Here is a 17,611-nt window from a genome sequence, read left to right on the forward strand (position 1 = left end):
CCCAGAATGTGCAGCACAGACACAGACTTACTGCCTATAGATTGTACAGCACAGACAGACTTACTGCCTATAGATTGTACAGCACAGACACAGACTATCTGCCCAGAATGTGCAGCACAGACACAGACTTACTGCCTATAGATTGTACAGCACAGACACAGACGTACTGCCTATAGAGTGTACAGCACAGACACAGACGTACTGCCTATAGAGTGTACAGCACAGACACAGACGTACTGCCTATAGAGTGTACAGCACAGACACAGACTTACTGCCTATAGAGTGTACAGCACAGACACAGACTTACTGCCTATAGATTGTACAGCACAGACACAGACTATCTGCCCAGAATGTGCAGCACAGACACAGACTTACTGCCTATAGATTGTACAGCACAGACACAGACGTACTGCCTATAGAGTGTACAGCACAGACACAGACGTACTGCCTATAGAGTGTACAGCACAGACACAGACGTACTGCCTATAGAGTGTACAACACAGACACAGACGTACTGCCTATAGAGTGTACAGCAAACTGAAAGTTTGTGAGCTAAATTTGATTGAACGATTGTCTTCATACTTGCAGAGTTATGGAACACACTGCCACCTAGTGAAGTCATTACTGACTCAACTGGGGCTTTTAAAGGGATCTGAATGGGAGGCTCCAGAGCTGTAAAAGGATTTTGGGACTAGACTTGGACAGAAAAATGAAAAATGATCATGTTAAGTCTTGAAAAAATAATAATAAGTGGGCGGAAATTGCCTCTTCTTCATACATTATCAGGGTACTTCACTCAAATATTTCCTGTCTTTGCACCTTCAGGCTATGTGCTTCATACATGTAACCTGTTCGTGCCTACATTGTCTCATTAAGAAAAGTAGTCCAACAACAGTATCTTCTCCCAAGCCAACATGTCTGGCATCGAGCCACTAGTCACTCAAAACCAACTCCGTAGGGCATACAGAAGCATAGAACCATAGAATTCCTACAGAGCAGAAGGGGACCATTCAGCCCATCGAGCACCGACCCTCTGGAAGAGCACCGTACCTAGGCCCATTCACCCGCTCCATCACCGCAACCCCATAACCCCACCTAACCTGCACATCTTTGGACTGTGGGAGGAAACCGATAGTGATTGGAATGAAGGTGTGCTGTGGTACATCAGAAACTTAAGAGTGAATCTTCTGCTCCCGCTGGTGGCAAGCTTGGAGGCTGGAAAGACATGTGATTAGACGGGATGGTGACGGACCGGAACCCTGTCACCTTCCCACCTTTGGAAAAATTAGGTTCTGGGAGTAAAAGCTCATGTTATTTTTTATATTTGTTCATGGCACGTGGGAGTCGCAGGCTGTGCCAGCTTTTATTGCCCATCTCTAATTGCCCTCAGGGCCAGTTAAGAGTCAACCACATTGCTGTGGGTCTGGAGTCACATGTAGGCCAGACCGGGTAAGGACGGCAGATTTCCTTCCCGAAAGGACATTATTGAACCAGGGTATTTTTACAACAATCGACAATGGTTTCATGATCTTCTCTCGCGCTGTTGTGAACCATCCCCCTGCTGTCACTGCGAACCCCTCCCCCTCCCCTCCGACACACCAAACCACCCCCACTCCAGCCCACACATTATTTAGCCGTGGCCTGGATCACTCTGCCATCCTGGGAGTCTGGTGCCTGCCCTTTCAGCAGTCGCAGTGGCCTCCCCAGAGCCGCTGATAAGCACAAGATCTGTTGACCTGTAATTGGGCGGAAGCTTCCGTTCGGCGAGACTTCCGCCCCCAGGATCTTGATTCCAGAGGTAGGCCGGCCACTGGCCTTGACACTGCCTGACCAGTTTCAGGTTTGGCTGACTGGCAAGTCTCAGGGAAGCGGCCACCCGGAAGCGATGACTGTAGAAAGGTTTTAATTCATTCTCCTTACTATTTACACCTCCCACTCCCCGAAGGGGCTCCCGCGCTCGGCCCACACCCGGGCTGGGGTATTTATGTACCAACAGTCGTAGGAAAAGAGGGGTAGCCCCACACCCCTCACCTGGGTAAATCGTACTCAGGTGAGGCCACAGATCCCTGGCCCTCCTGTAGGGATATAACATAGACCTTCCCAAAAGCCGGCAGCACGGATCTCTCCTCCGGCTGGCCAGCTGGTAGGAAAGCTCAGACCCACTGCAGGGGAAGCAGGGGAATAGCAGAGCTCACCCCAAACAAAGTACACGGGCACCAAAGCCTTTTGCACCCGCCCATGCAGCAACCAGGAGCATCATTGAGCGGTGCCTGGTGTCCTTAAGCTGTGCTTCCTGTGCCTGCACCGCTCCAGTCAGTCTCTCCAATATAGCCCCAGGAGGGTCTCGAGCATTACGCTGGCCTGATGGCCTTGTATTTTTTGCATACCGTGGATTAGCTATTTTTACAGCATGAGTTCACAGGGTATCTGGGGAGGAATGGTTATTTAATGCAAATTTACAATTTGTAAAATTACGGTTCTGATCTGTGGTTTGGGGAAGTTACCGATCAACAAATCTCAAACACGGGAAGGTGCGGAATCCGCAACAACCTTTTCTGGCTACCCACACATCTCAATGGTAATGAACCGTTCACAAACCTCTACATGTCAACGGATAATTAACATCGTTATCAGATGTTCCTTGCCTTTAATTAAACCAAATAAAGCTTTGAAAATAATTTTTAGAAGTTTGGTCAGATTGTGGCATGTAGGTAAATACAATAATAATCTTTATTAGTGTCACAAGAAGCTTACATTAACACTGCAATGAAATTATTGTGAAAATCGCCTAGTCGCCACATTCCGGCGCCTGTTCGGGTACACTGAGGGAGAATTCAGAATGTCCAAATTACCTAACAAGCACGTCTTTCGGGACATGTGGGAGGAAACCGGAGCACCCGGAGGAAACCCACGCAGACACGGGGAGAACGTGCAGACTCCGCACAGACAGTGACCCAAGCCAGGAATCGAACCCAGGTCCCTGGCGCTGAGAAGCAACAGTGCTAACCACTGTGCTCCTGTGGCGTTCTAGAAGGATATTGCATCATAAATGGCCATTTTCCATCTCAAATTGGTAGTTTGAACCCAACAACAATTCATGGCGATATGGAAATTAAAAGCAATGTTTAAAAAAAATATTTACTAAGAGCCAAGTCACGTATGTCACATAATGTCCTCTTGGTAGTGCCTCAGGGTCGTGGATGACTTGTTTCCACACCGGAGAGCTGGGTTCTGTGGTGGCTGAATAGTCCCATCCTGGATCCGCAGACTCTGCCACAGGTTTTGCAGGTGCTGTTTGATGAGGTGGACGGGACGCTCTGGATTCTGCGCCCTCCTTTCGCTTGGCCTCCGCGTGCTCCACCCTGTGACGCTCGAGGTGATCCGCGCCTTTGCGGCCGATTTTTCTCCAGCTTGTATGTTTTAAGGCAAGCAATTCCCACGTGTCGATGGGATGTTACATTTATTTAGGGAGGATTTCAGAGTGTCCTCGTAGCGTTTCCTCTGCCCTCCTGGTGATCGCTTGCCATTGCGGAGCTCGGAGTAGAGCACCTGTTTCGGGGGTCTTGTGTCAGGGTTGTAGACAATGTGGCCCGACCATCGCAGCTGGTTGAACGTCAATAATGCTTCGTTACAGGGCAGCACGGTGGCACAGTGGATTAGCCCTGCTGCCTCACGGCGCCGAGGTCCCAGGTTCGATCCCGGCTCTGGGTCACTGTCCATGTGGAGTTTGCACATTCTTCCCGTGTTTGCGTGGGTTTCGCCCCCACAACCCAAAGATGTGCAGGATAGGTGGATTGGCCACGCTAAATTGCCCCTTAATTGGAAAAAAAATGAAGTGGGTACTCTAAATTAAAAAAAATAATAATAATGCTTCATTACTCATTCTCTCAGATGCCTCGGTGAATGCGTCAACGATGGTCTGTAGCGCGGTCTCTGAGTGTGCGCACACACAGGTATCCGCTGTGGACTGAAGCTCGATGACAGAGGTTGAGGTGGTCTTAGTTCTGGGCTGGAGACGTCGGAGATTGAACAGTTTCCCGCTTGTCCGGTAGGTTAGCTCCACTGCAGCGAGAGGCTTCAGGGTGGCGGGGTGGAGTGTAGCTGCGAAGAAGACGGAGAAGAATGCTGCTGCAATGACGCAGCCCAGTTTGACCCCAGTTTGTACACGTATCGGGTCTGTGTTGTCTCAAAAAAATATTTACTGATCACCAAGTCACATATATAACGTAAAATATATAACATCTTAAACATCAAAATACAACATTTCATTTGAAGGTTAAAAATACTAAGTTAAATGATATTTTAACAATTATACTCCTTCCAAATCTGTTTTAGATTGTCACAATTTATATACACGGACTTTGTGGGCACAATTTGAACTGCAGGTTGAAAATGCAGCAACATGAGCAGGGTATGAGAGGCAGTCACAAGCTGTGCGGACTGATTTTACCAACTGGGCCTCAATAACGTATCACTTTCCAACCACAATGGTTGGGATATTGCCCGGAAGCAGCTGCTTGGCCAGGAAAACAGGGCGACAGACGTTTGCCTCGGGGACCAAGGGATATGGTCAGCGGGAGACGAGAAATGGTGAATTGGTGGATTAGGTGGATTGGCCATGATAAATTGCCATTAGTGTGCAAAATTGCCCTTAGTGTTGGGTGGGCTTACTGGGTTATGGGGATAGGGTGGAGGTGTTGACCTTGGGTAGGGTGCTCTTTCCAAGAGCCGGTGCAGACTCAATGGGCCGAATGGCCTCCTTCTGCACTGTAAATTCAATGATAATCTATGATTAATCTAGGACAAAGGTTCGGCACAACATCGTGGGCCGAAGGGCCTGTTCTGTGCTGTATTTTTCTATGTGCTATGTTCTATGTTCTATCGGGATGCCATCTTTAAAGGCGAACGGCACCTGGGCCACATCTCAGAGGCCCCAGGGCTCTCCCCCCTGACTGTCATTGCTGGCAGATTCCCTCCCCTTCAATGAAAAGGAGGTTCGCGCCCCCCCCCCCCCCCCCCCCAGGGGCGATTCTCACGACTTCACAGGGGGCGGATTCCAAAACCCAGTCACACCGGAGAGAATTGTGTTTTTTGATTCTGGATTTTGAGCTCGGCCACCTTTCTCACAGACAAAGGTAGAGGGCCTCCCCCCCTTCCCTTGTATTGTCAGACTACCTGCCCAATGCCAGTCATGGAATGTGCTTCAATTTCCAGCTGTTAAACATTGAGAAATTAAAAGCCATTGGGAGGAATTTTTGCCCCATTTCCAGCAGGAATGCCGGAGCAGGAGGTGAATCCAATGATAATAATAATAATAATAATGGAAGTCTCAAAATGGCTCTTTGACGCTGTTGTGGTTTCCCGTTGAGATCGTCCCCGGTTCTCCCCCCCCCCCCCCCCCCCCCCGGCCAATGAGGCAATGGGGATTCCGCCATGAGAGCTCAGGAACCCCGCAAGCATGTGTCTACATTCGGCGGACTCCCTACTGTATCATCCCCCCATGTAGGGAGTTATCCCCCTCCGGTATGACGTCAGGTCGGTGGTGATACAACAGGTCTGGACAACCGGGGACCTGGCGAACAGAAGCTGCCGGGGCCACAGAGGTAAGTAAGGCCCGGGGCGGGGCGGGGGGGGGGGGGGTGGGGAGGATCATGCCCGGGCAGTACCCCAGCATCAGGATGGACCTCAGTTAGGAAGGTTTGGCGTGGGGAGTTTCCCGGTGGTGGGGGGGGTCCTGTGTCCATGTCGGGGGAGGGGGGTTCCTTTTGTACATAATTTCTTTTCAGATCGGGGCGCCCGTTTCATGCCCACCCTGCCAGCATGATGTCGTGGGACCCGCCTCTGCTCAGTGTTCAGTAATATGGCGGGAAACTCGGCCATGCAGCTGGCGGGTTGCCCTCGGCCTTTCCCGCTGAAGACAACACCTAGAGGAAAAAACGAAAAATTCCATCCATTGTCTTCACACATGACCAAAAGCACAACGTTTGACACTGCTGCCATCCTCCGTCCTAGCAACTGTCTCTGGCTGAACCACAAAAGTCATTAACCTGAATTGATGGGTTGAATTTTTGCAATTTTGACCCTGGCCGAATAGCAGCGGCAGTGGTGGGTTGGGCACCTGAACAGTTAATGAGTAGACTTTGTCATGACTCTTAAGCAGAACCACAGCATTAGCAGCCCTCCCCTGGTCTCACGTATCCGACGGGGAGGGAGGGAGGGTGGGTGAAATGATGCATGGGCTCCATCAAAGGAAGGATTTCTAATTCAGCTTCAATGGTTCACCAGCACTTGGAATTTTGTGACTTCACCAATAACAGGAATGGAGAGGAAAACTGGGAAGGTTGTCCCTGGTCTCTCATTCCTATCTAGATGTTCTGTTGTAGCATCTGAGGGGCCACACGTGGCTACAGGGATGGTGCAGGAGGGAGGGTTTCAGATTTCTGGATAATTGGGGCTCATTCTGGGGTCGGTGGCACCTCTACAAACGGGATGGTCTACACCTGGACCAGAGGGGTACCAATATCCTGGGGGGGAAATTTGCTAATGCTCTTCGGGAGGGTTTAAACTAGTTCAGCAGGGGCTTGGGAACCTGAATTGTAGCTCCAGTATACAGGAGGTTGAGAGTAGTGAGGTCATGAGTAAGGTTTCTAAGTTGCAGGAGTGTACTGGCAGGCAGGAAGGTGGTTTAAAGTGTGTCTTCTTCAATGCTAGGAGCAACCGGAATAAGGTGGGTGAACTTGCGGCATGGGTTGGTACCTGGGACTTCGATGTTGTGGCCATTTCGGAGGCATGGATAGAGCAGGGACTGGAATGGTTGTTGCAGGTGCCGGGGTTTAGATATTTCAGTAAGCTCAGGGAGGATGGTAAAAGAGGGAGAGGGGTGGCATTGTTAGTCAAGGACAGTATTACGGTGGCAGAAAGGACGTTTGATGAGGACTCATCTACTGAGGTAGTATGGGCTGAGGTTAGAAACAGGAAAGGAGAGGTCACCCTGTTAGAGGTTTTCTATAGGCCTCCGAAAAGTTCCAGAGATGTAGAGGAAAGGATTGCAAAGATGATTCTGGATAGGAGCGAAAGCAACAGGGTAGTTGTTATGGGGGACTTTAACTTTCCAAATATTGACTGGAAACGCGATAGTTCAAGTACTTTAGATGCGTCCGTTTTTGTCCAATGTGTGCAGGAGGGTTTCCTGACACAGTATGTAGATAGGCCAACGAGAGGCGAGGCCATATTGGATTTGGTACTGGGTAATGAACCAGGACAGGTGTTAGATTTGGAGGTAGGTGAGCACTTTGGTGATAGTGACCACAATTCGATTAAGTTTACTTTAGTGATGGAAAGGGATAGGTATATACCGCAGGGCGAGAGTTATATCTGGGGGAAAGGCAATTATGATGAGATGAGGCAAGACTTAGGATGCATCGGATGGAGAGGAAAACTGCAGGGGATGGGCACAATGGAAATGTGGAGCTTGTTCAAGGAACAGCTACTGCGTGTCCTTGATAAGTCTGTACCTGTCAGGCAGGGAGGAAGTGGTCGAGCAAGGAAACCGTGGTTTACTAAAGCAGTCGAAACACTTGTCAAGAGGAAGAAGGAGGCTTATGTAAAGATGAGACATGAAGGTTCAGTTAGGGCGCTCAAGAGTTACAAGTTAGCTAGGAAGGACCTAAAGAGAGAGTTAAGAAGAGCAGGAGAGACATGAGAAGTCTTTGGCAGGTAGGATCAAGGATAACCCTAAAGCTTTCTATAGATATGTCAGGAATAAACGAATGACTAGGGAAAGAGTAGGGCCAGTCAAGGACAGTAGTGGGAAGTTGTGCTTGGAGTCAGAGGAGATAGGAGAGGTGCTAAATGAATATTTTTCGTCAGTATTCACACAGGAAAAAGACAATGTTGTCGAGGAGAATACTGAGATTCAGGCTACTAGACTAGAGGGGCTTGAGGTTCATAAGGAGGAGGTGTTAGCAATTCTGGAAAGTGTGAAAATAGATAAGTCCCCTGGGCCGGATGGGATTTACCCTAGGATTCTCTGGGAAGCTAGGGAGGAGATTGCTGAGCCTTTGGCTTTGGTCTTTAAGTCATCTTTGTCTACAGGAATAGTGCCAGAAGACTGGAGGATAGCAAATGTTGTCCCCTTGTTCAAGAAGGGGAGTAGAGACAACCCCGGTAACTATAGACCAGTGAGCCTTACTTCTGTTGTGGGCAAAATATTGGAAAGGTTTATAAGAGATAGGATGTATAATCATCTGGAAAGGAATAATTTGATTAGAGATAGTCAACACCATTTTGTGAAGGGTAGGTCGTGCCTCACAAACCTTATTGAGTTATTTGAGAAGGTGACCAAACAGGTGGATGAGAGTAAAGCAGTTGATGTGGTGTATATAGATTTCAGTAAAGTGTTTGATAAGGTTCCCCACGGTAGGCTACTGCAGAAAATCTGGAGGCATGGGATTCAGGGTGATTTAGCCGTTTGGATCAGAAATTGGCTAGCTGGAAGAAGACAAAGGGTGGTGGTTGATGGGAAATGTTCAGACTGGAGTCCAGTTACTAGTGGTGTTCCGCAAGGATCTGTTTTGGGGCCACTGCTGTTTGTCATTTTTATAAATGATCTGGAGGAGGGCGTAGAAGGATGGGTGAGTAAATTTGCAGATGACACTAAAGTCGGTGGAGTTGTGGACAGTGCGGAAGGATGTTACAAGTTATAGAAGGACATAGATAAGCTGCAGCGCTGGGCTGGGAGGTAGCAAATGGAGTTCAATGCAGAAAAGTGTGAGGTGATTCATTTTGGAAGGAATAACAGGAAGACATAGTACTGGGCTAATGGTAAGATTCTTGGCAGTGTGGATGAGCAGAGAGATCTCGGTGTCCATGTATTTGGAGTATTGCGTGCAATTCTGGTCACCGCATTATTGGAAGGATGTGGAAGCATTTGAAAGGGTGCAGAGGAGATTTACCAGAATGTTGCCTGGTCTGGAGGGAAGATCTTATAAGGAAAGGCCGAGGGACTTGAGGCTGTTTTTGTTAGAGAGAAGGTTAAGAGGTGACTTAATTGAGGCATACAAGATGATCAGAGGATTGGATAGGGTGGACAGTGAGAGCCTTTTTCCTCGGATGGTGATATCTAGCACGAGGGGGCATAGCTTTAAATTGAGGGGAGATAGATATAGGACAGATGTCAGAGGTAGGTTCTTTACTCAGAGAATAGTAAGGGCATGGAATGCCCTGCCTGCAACAGTAGTGGACTCGCCAACACTAAGGGCATTCAAATGGTCATTGGATAGACATATGGACAATAAGGGAATAGTGTTGATGGGCTTTAGAGTGGTTTCACAGGTCGGCGCAACATCGAGGGCCGAAGAGCCTGTACTGCGCTGTAACGTTCTATGTTCTGTGTTCTTAACACATCCATAATGATCGATCCTAGTATTTTCCCAACTCCTGCTCCATGGCGGACTCAGATCGCGGAGCGGGGCCCAAAAAAGAATCCCCCCAATTGGCCGCGCACTCGACCTTCAATGCACAAGCATTTACCGGCCGCATATAAGGACTCTGCCCTCCGAACAGCCTGCCCCAACCAGTGTGACCGCGGACTGAGTTTGCAGCCGCCGCGCGAGTATCACGACCGGCGGGAGCAGATTAGATCCACGCTGTCGGGACCTTGGCCGGTCAGGGTGGAGGATGGCTGAGCGGGTCTCTGGCATTGGCCCCAGGTATGGCCCAGGCGGCGCGGCGTACTCCCCGAGTACGCAGCTTTTCGGGGCCCGCAGAATCGGGGAATCGGCGCCGGTCCCGATTTCTGGCGGGAAAATGTATTCTCTGTCCCCACGCAAGCCGAGATTTTGGCGTCGGGGTGCGGAGAATCCAGCCCTCTGTGCGGAGTCTGCACATCCTCCCCGTGTCTGCGTGGGTTTCCTCCGGGTGCTCCGGTTTCCTCCCACAGTCCAAAGACGTGCAGGTTAGGTGGATTGGCCATGATCAATGCACAGGGTTGCGGCAGAAGGGAGTGGGAGTGGGCCTCGACAGGGTGCTAGAAGGCCAGGGAGACTCAATGAGCCAAGGGCCTCATTCTCCACTGGAGGGATTCTCTGGAATTGCGAACAAAAAACAAGCAGCTGCAATGCAGCTCAATCACAAAACATTGTTGTGTGTAATCTCCTGATGTGAATAAGCATAATGTGAACAGGGCTTCAGCAGAACTAAATATTCCAACAAATCTGCTGAAAATATTGTAACAATCTCAAAATGATCAAAATCTTTGTCTTTTTGACATATATTGAAGGACTGGCAACCACAATAGAGAGTGAGCGAGAGAGTGCGAGAGAGAGAGAGACAGACAGACAGAGAGAGAGAGAGACAGAGAGAGAGAGAAAGAAAGAAAGAGAGAGAGAGAGAGAGCGAAAGAAAGAAAGAGACAGAGAGAGAGAGGCAGACAGAGAGAGACAGAGAGAAAGAAAGAAAGAGAGAGAGAGAGAGAGTTAGAGAGCGAGAGAGAGAAAGAAAGAGACAGAGAGAGAGAGGCAGACAGAGCGAGACAGAGAGAGAGAAAGAAAGAGAGAGACAGGCAGAGAGAGAGAGAGACAGAGAGAGAGAGAAAGAAAGAAAGAGAGAGAGAGAGAGCGAAAGAAAGAAAGAGACAGAGAGAGAGAGGCAGACAGAGAGAGACAGAGAGAAAGAAAGAAAGAGAGAGAGAGAGAGAGTTAGAGAGCGAGAGAGAGAAAGAAAGAGACAGAGAGAGAGAGGCAGACAGAGCGAGACAGAGAGAGAGAAAGAAAGAGAGAGACAGGCAGAGAGAGAGAGAGAGAGACAGACAGAGAGAGAGAGAGAGAAAGAAAGAGAGAGAGACAAAGAGAGAGACAGACAGAGAGAGACAGAGAGAGAGAGAAAGAAAGAGAGAGACAGACAGAGAGACAGAGAGAACAAAAACACTGCCTTACAAATACATTGCCCAATATTTTGAAGCACAAAATTGTTAATTAACACAAGACAATAATCATTCTTTCTAAAATAAATCCTCAAAGCTGTTCAATAGGATTAGCACGTTATGTTAAATCCTTAAAACAAAATGAATAACTGCCTCCAAATAGTTTGGATCTCAGCATGTATCAAGCCTACGCAATTTTCTATTCAATGTCCCAGACAGTTTAGAAAGTTCCAGTAGGACAATGGTTTCTGTATTCATCCAAAACAAAACAATGACAGTTACCAAACAACAGCCAGCGATCACCCTGAGTGAATGAATGCAGGCTGGGTTATCACCCTGAGTGAATAGATCACCCTGAGTGAATGAATGCAGGCTGGGTTATCACCCTGAGTGAATAGATCACCCTGAGTGAATGAATGCAGGCTGGGTTATCACCCTGAGTGAATGAATGCAGGCTGGGTTATCACCCTGAGTGAATGAATGCAGGCTGGGTTATCACCCTGAGTGAATGAATGCAGGCTGGGTTATCACCCTGAGTGAATGAATGCAGGCTGGGTTATCACCCTGAGTGAATGAATGCAGGCTGGGTTATCTGCTGCCCGTCTCCGACGGCGAGAATCGCGATCGGGCGGAAAATCGTAGATGAAGGAACAATCGGAATCTGCACTCGGCACCTGTAGCACCATCGATCACACAGGAGGCGAGACGGAGAAAACTTCAATCGAGGCTTTATCCAGCAGACTTGTTCCCCAGCAGCTCAGTCACAGAATGCAGCTGCGGGGAGTAAACCGGGTTCTTATACCCCGCCTATCTGGGTGGAGCCCAGTAGGCGGCAGATCCAATCGGGATCCAGCATCTGTCCTCCAATAGCTCCTCGGCATTCATGGTGTACCGTATTACCCCTAATACATACCACCACATTCTCCCCTTGTTAAACAGGAACCCGGCGGGGTGGTGGGTGGTGGGTGGTCGGGGTTTACAGGGTCGGTGCCTGAACCATTGAACTATATACAATCATGCCGTTTTTACTGGGCCACCGAATTATTCACATTTTACCCGATTAACAGCGTTAACTATTTACAACAATGCCGCTTTACTGGGCCACTGAATTATATACATTTTAAGTCGACTCGATGAGTCGAGATGGTGCTCTGGTCGCCCTTTCCGATCGTCTCAGCCCGGGTGGTGGTGGTGGTGGTGCTGGCTCGGGTCCGGTCGACTCTGGGAGCATCGCGCTGTCCCTCTCTGTTTCCTTGCTCCTGGGCGGGCCTGGGAGGAGAACCAATCCCCCCGGGAAGGGGGTGGCTGTGGGGTGCACCGGCGGGAGTGAGGGGGTGGTGATTAGTGTTGGGGGGGGTGTGGGGAGCTCCGGCGGGCGCCAGGTCCCGCAGAGAGACCGTGTCCTGTCGGCCGTCTGGGAACGCCACGTAGGTGTACTGCGGGTTGGCGTGGAGTAGATGTACCTTTTCCACCAGCGGGTCTGATTTGCGCGTCCGCACATGTTTCCGGAGCAGGATGGGTCCCGGGGCTGCCAGCCAGGTTGGAAGTGACGTTCCAGAAGCGGACTTCCGAGGGAAGACAAGGAGGCGCTCGTGAAGCATTTGGTTCGTGGTGGTGCACAGCAGGGACCGGATAGAATGAAGGGCATCCGGGAGGACTTCCTGTCAGCGGGAAGTTGAGAGACTCCTAGACCGTTCCGTTCTCCCTCTCTACCTGCCCGTTCCCCCGGGGATTGTAGCTGGTCGTCCTGCTCGAGGCTATGCCCTTGCTGAGCAGGAATTGACGCAGCTCGTCACTCATGAAGGAGGACCCCCTATCGCTATGGATGTAGGCGGGGAAACCGAACAGGGTAAAGATGGTGCAGAGGGCTTTAATGACCGTGGCTGCAGTCATGTCGGGGCAGGGGATGGCGAAGGGGAAACGGGAGTATTCGTCAACGACGTTAAGAAAGTACGTGTTGCGATCGGTGGAGGGGAGGGGCCTTTGAAATCCAGACTGAGGCGTTCAAAGAGACGGGAAGCCTTTATCAGGTGCGCTCTATCTGGCCTGAAAAAAATGCGGTTTGCATTCTGCGCAGATTTGGCAGTTCCTGGTGACTGTTCGGACCTGCTCGACGGAGTACGGGAGGTTGCGGGCCTTTATAAAGTGGTAGAAACGAGTGACCCCCGGGTGGCAGAGGTCCTCGTGGAGGGCTTGGAGGCGGTCCACTTGTGCGTTGGCACATGTGCCGCGAGATAGGGCATCGGACGGCTTGTTCAGCTTTCCGGGACGGTACAAGATTTCATAGTTGTAGGTGGAGAGTTCGATCCTCCACCGCAGGATCTTGTCGTTCTTTATCTTGCCCCGCTGTGCATTATCGAACATGAAGGCTACCGACCGTTGGTCAGTGAGGAGAGTGAATCTCCTACCGGCCAGGTAATGCCTCCAATGTCGCACAGCTTCCACTATGGCTTGGGCCTCCTTTTCCACTGAGGAGTGGCGAATTTCTGAAGCGTGGAGGGTCCGGGAGAAAAAGGCCACGGGTCTGCCCGCTTGGTTGAGAGTGGCCGCCAGAGCTACGTCGGATGCGTCGCTCTCTACTTGGAAGGGGAGGGACTCGTCGATTGCGTACCTCGTGGCCTTTGCGATATCCGCTTTGATGCGGCTGAAGACCTGGCGGGCCTCTGTCGACAGGGGGAAGGTAGTGGACTGAATTAGCGGGCGGGCCTTATCTGCGTAGTTGGGGACCCACTGGGCGTAATAAGAGAAGAAGTCCAGGCAGCGTTTCGGGGTTTTGGAACAGTGGGGGAGGGGGAACTCCATAAGGGGGCGCAGGCGTTCAGGGTCAGGGCCTATCACTCCATTATGCACTACGTAGCCCAAGGTGGCTAGACGGTCAGTGCTAAACACACATTTTTCCTCGTTGTAGGTGAGGTTGAGGGCGTTAGCGGTCTGGAGGAATTTGCGGAGGTTGGCGTTGTGGTCCTGATGGTCGTGGCCGCAGATGGTGACGTTGTCGAGGTACGGGAACATGGCCCGTAAACCGTGCTGGTCAACCATTCGGTCCATCTCCCGTTGGAAGACCGAGACTCCGTTCGTGCCGCCGAATGGAACCCTTAAGAAGTGGTATAGCCGCCCGTCTGCTTCGAAGGCAGTGTACTTGCGGTCACCGGGGCGAATGGGGAGCTGGTGGTAGGCGGACTTAAGGTCCACGGTGGAGAAGACCTTGTACTGTGCAATCCGATTGACCATGTCGGATATGCGGGGGAGAGGGTACGCAGACAAGTCTGCTCAATAAATTCTAGCACCATCGATCACACACGAGGCGAGATGGAGAGAACTTCAATCGAGGCTTTATTGCGCAGACTTGTTCAGACTTGTTCCCCAGCAGCTCAGTCACAGAATGCAGCTGCGGGGAGTAAACCGGGTTCTTATACCCCGCCTATCTGGGTGGAGCCCAGTAGGCGGCAGATCCAATCGGGACCCAGCATCTGTCCTTCAATAGCTCCTCGGCATTCATGGTGTACCGTATTACCCCTAATACATACCACCACAGCACCTTGACGGCCACTGGGAGCGGTGTCCTCCCCCCTTTCCCTGCGCTGCCAGGAGCACCATAATCTGGCAGATATGTCGCACTGTCCCCCTGCTCAGCCGGAGTCAACATGCCTGGTTCGACAGGTCATCGGAGGATGGGCGCTGGCGGTACACACGAGGTCTGATGCGGCGCCTCCTCTCCTCCTCCTCCTCCTCCGCCTGTTGGGCGGCCAGCTCTCCATCCTCACCGGCTGGCTCATGATTCTCTTGGGCAGGTCTGGTCGCGGCAGGATCCTCCCAGAGCTGCTGCTACTCGTACACCCTCAGTGTACCCCCCAGGGCTGCAGTGACTGGCATGGAGCCCACCATTCCTGACTGGATCCCAAAGTCTGCATGGGGTGAGAGGCAGACATGTTAACATTGTGCGTGCCCCCATGCCCAACAAGGTCCAATGGCCTTCACTGCAGTCCCTGCCCTCCGCATGTTCCCCACCCTCCATCCGCCCCCATCCCAATGCCCACACCCGGCCGTTTCCCTGGCACTCTGTACTTTGCACCCCACCCCTGGGCCCGTCGGTGCCGGCACCAAGGAGACCTCTGGCCCCAGCATCCTTCCCTCCTGGCAGTGGTACCTGTGGCTGGCACTACACATGCTAGGGGTACGCTTTGAGGTCTGGCGCCCTCCTGTTGGGTCTGGGAGGGTGCACTCGGTTATGAGGGTGTGGGGGTTACTGGGTTGAAGGGGGGGTGGAGTATGGGGCTGGTGGGGTGGGGGCACCCATGTGGCCGGTGTCACTGCGCAACTATGGGCCACAGTGTGCGGTCACTGGTGTGCGCAACAAGATGGCTTCCTTGCAGGTTGCGGCAATGCCAGTCCATTCCTGGACATTCTGGTCCCAGGAAAGGGGGGGGTGGAATTGGAAGGCCTATGGCCCATCCCCTAGTTGCCCCCCAGCTATTCCACCAGGTCTGGTAGCCCACGGAAACCCCTCTGGGGACATGACCTACCCACTCTCTGGGGACATGACCTACCCACTCTCTGGGGACATGACCTACCCACTCTCTGGGGACATGACCTAACCACTCTCTGGGGACATGAGCTACCCACTCTCTGGGGACATGACCTACCCACTCTCTGGGGACATGAGCTACCCACTCTCTGGGGACATGACCTACCCACCCTCTGGGGACATGACCTACCCACTCTCTGGGGACATGACCTACCCACTCTCTGGGGACATGACCTACCCACTCTCTGGGGACATGACCTAACCACTCTCTGGGGACATGAGCTACCCACTCTCTGGGGACATGACCTACCCACTCTCTGGGGACATGAGCTACCCACTCTCTGGGGACATGACCTACCCACTCTCTGGGGACATGACCTACCCACTCTCTGGGGACATGACCTACCCACTCTCTGGGGACATGATCTACCCACTCTCTGGGGACATGACCTACCCACCCTCTGGGGACATGACCTACCCACTCTCTGGGGACATGACCTACCCACTCTCTGGGGACATGACCTACCCACTCTCTGGGGACATGACCTAACCACTCTCTGGGGACATGAGCTACCCACTCTCTGGGGACATGACCTACCCACTCTCTGGGGACATGAGCTACCCACTCTCTGGGGACATGACCTACCCACTCTCTGGGGACATGAACTACCCACTCTCTGGGGATATGACGTACCCACTCTCTGGGGACATGACCTACCCACTCTCTGGGGACATGACCTACCCACTCTCTGGGGACATGACCTACCCACTCTCTGGGGACATGACCTACCCACTCTCTGGGGACATGACCTACCCACCCTCTGGGGACATGACCTACCCACTCTCTGGGGACATGACCTACCCACTCTCTGGGGACATGACCTACCCACTCTCTGGGGACATGACCTACCCACTCTCTGGGGACATGACCTACCCACTCTCTGGGGACATGACCTAACCACTCTCTGGGGACATGAGCTACCCACTCCCTGGGGACATGACCTACCCACTCTCTGGGGACATGACCTACCCACTCTCTGGGGACATGACCTACCCACTCTCTGGGGACATGACCTACCCACTCTCTGGGGACATGACCTAACCACTCTCTGGGGACATGAGCTACCCACTCCCTGGGGACATGACCTACCCACTCTCTGGGGACATGACCTACCCACTCTCTGGGGACATGAGCTACCCACTCTCTGGGGACATGACCTACCCACTCTCTGGGGACATGACCTACCCACTCTCTGGGGATATGACGTACCCACTCTCTGGGGACATGACCTACCCACTCTCTGGGGACATGACCTACCCACTCTCTGGGCACATGACCTACCCACTCTCTGGGGACATGACCTACCCACTCTCTGGGGACATGACCTACCCACCCTCTGGGGACATGACCTACCCACTCTCTGGGGACATGAGCTACCCACTCTCTGGGGACATGACCTACCCACTCTCTGGGGACATGACCTACCCACTCTCTGGGGACATGACCTACCCACTCTCTGGGGACATGACATACCCACTCTCTGGGGACATGACCTACCCACTCTCTGGGGACATGACCTACCCACTCTCTGGGGACATGACCTACCCACCCTCTGGGGACATGACCTACCCACTCTCTGGGGACATGAGCTACCCACTCTCTGGGGACATGACCTACCCACTCTCTGAGGACATGATCTACCCACTCTCTGGGAACATGACCTACCCACTCTCTGGGGACATGACCTACCCACTCTCTGAGGACATGAGCTACCCACTCATGAGCTACCCACTCTCTGGGGACATGACCTACCCCCTCTCTCTCCCTCAGCAGCCACAGCGCCTGTTTCACGATTCTTAAAACCACAAGTGAAACTCGCCGTCGGCAATCCCTCCTGGTGAAGACGGAGCATCGCGGAGGCCCCGGAGACTACCAGGTCAGGCCGGTTAATGCTATGCCAACGCCGATTACTGTACGTGCGGAGTAGAACACATTGACGCTGCTGTCGGGGCGCCGGAACGTGGCAATGTGCCGGCCGCGATTTTCAGCTCACACGCGGTTCTCTGTCCAGTCGTATTCCAATATTCTGCGTCACTGGGTGGAGAATCCGACCCAACGTCTCCCAAACGGAGGATCCAGCCCACCCGCGCTACCCTTTCACCTT

Source organism: Scyliorhinus torazame, chromosome 19 (genome assembly GCF_047496885.1).
Source record: "Scyliorhinus torazame isolate Kashiwa2021f chromosome 19, sScyTor2.1, whole genome shotgun sequence".
In the NCBI taxonomy this organism is placed as follows: Eukaryota; Metazoa; Chordata; class Chondrichthyes; order Carcharhiniformes; family Scyliorhinidae; genus Scyliorhinus; species Scyliorhinus torazame.